General features: G+C 39.5%; 1 pseudogene; it reads right to left on the bottom strand.

Annotated features, from left to right (window-relative positions):
• Positions 1 to 273: 273 nt before the first annotated feature.
• On the bottom strand, positions 274 to 935 carry LOC105546341 (annotated as a pseudogene).
• Between the last annotated feature and the right edge of the window lie 782 nt (positions 936 to 1,717).

The raw sequence follows: 1,717 nt of genomic DNA, 5'->3' as shown, positions 1-1,717 counted from the left end.
CCAACATTGCAACTCGAACTTAAACTTGTTATTCAAATAAATATTTAATTAAAAAAAGAAAAAAAAAGAAAGATGGGAATGTCTCACAGGGGAGGGACGCATCACTATGGTCAGCCCTCATGAGATGAAGTCACTATCCAGCCCATTATTTCTTTAGGAATATGCACAGTCAAGTTATTTATTTGTTTATTTTTAACTTTAGGGTTTTTTTTAAAAAAATAAAACAAATTTGCCTGACAGTTCCAAGTACAAACCTAACCAGTTTCGAACTTATTAATGATAATAGTACAGAAATGCGTCCTTCCTCAGGGGAACAGTGTCCTCCCTGGGGCCCTCTTGGGTCACAGTGCAGATCCTGGGTGCATGCTCAGTGTACATGTCCCTCTTGGCTGCAGAAATGAAGACGTCTTTCACTAGCTGTGGCCTCTGACCAAGGAGAGCAGGACATGCTTCACCTTCTACATGTTCTTAAAACCAACAAAAATCTGATTGTCAAGCAGGAGCTGTAGTGTGGCATCTGCTGAACCTCCAGCCTTGAAGGAGTCTCTCTGGTAGGACCCACCAGGTCAAAACTGTACATAGCTCCCTTCCATTCTTTAAGTTCACAGGTGACAGACGATGTTGTAACCATCGTATGGACAGTAGTGCCTGGATACAGGATTGTAAATAACATTCCAATTGCCCCAGTAGTCATGGCCTTATTATTAGGATGTTTATACATCTTTAGTTTTGCTGCAATAATCTTTGTCAGGGAAGACAGTCTCCATGAAAACCACTGCATCCAATGACTGTTTTGTCTGTTAATTTGTAACATTTGGGGTTGTCCCAGGTGTTAATTGAAACCCTTGACTCAACAGAGTGTCAGAAGTGGCAATGCAAAAGTCTTGTGCAGCTGTTGCCAAACCAGTATCTCCACTGAAAACATAGGATGACATGTGCAGTCCTAAGGAGCCCGCTGGGCTGAGCAGCTCCACTGTCAGGGACCCGAGTGGCTGTGGAGGACCACAGTGCACTGCTGCAGCTCTGGCTCCTGTCCATTACCGCCAGAGGGCAGCTCCCATGCACATCGAATTTACAGGAATCTGAAGAATTCTGAGCAGCAAAGTCTGCTTCTGTCTGGACAAGCATTATCTGGACTAAAGATAATTTGATTCATAAGAAAAGTGGAATTTTGTACCGCAAAGATAATTTTTATGAGATAATAGCATCATCTTTGACCTTCTCATTCCCACATTTGTACTCTCATCCGAAAATTTCCAAAGTTATTTCTTATATTCAGATGAGAAATACATGTGGCTGGTATTAATCTGCATTGTTCACAAGTGCCAAATAGTCCCAAAAGCCCTTGCTCATCATCTCCAGGTCATTCAACTCCATTTAAAATTGAAGTTTGATTTATGTAGAGTAAAATGATTTATGTCATAGAGGTACAGTTTTTTTTACTGATGATTTTTAAATTCATCTTCTCATTAATGGACATTTGGGTTGTTTTCACTTTGGCCTATTATGAATGACGCTGCTATAAATATTGTTGCACCTTTTTTGGTTGATACAGGATAATTATACATTTGAAATTATTAGAAATTGCTGAGCTGTTTTCCAAGATAATTGTATAATTTTTGCATTCCCACCATCCATATATGAGAGTTTCAGTGCTCCAACATTTCATATTGTCTTTTTAATTGTAGCCATTCTATCAAATATGCAATGGTATCAT

Source organism: Mandrillus leucophaeus, unplaced genomic scaffold (assembly GCF_000951045.1).
Source record: "Mandrillus leucophaeus isolate KB7577 unplaced genomic scaffold, Mleu.le_1.0 Scaffold354, whole genome shotgun sequence".
NCBI lineage: Eukaryota > Metazoa > Chordata > Mammalia > Primates > Cercopithecidae > Mandrillus > Mandrillus leucophaeus.
Note: the sequence above shows the minus strand (reverse complement) of the source record. Positions and strands in the feature narration are given on the sequence as shown.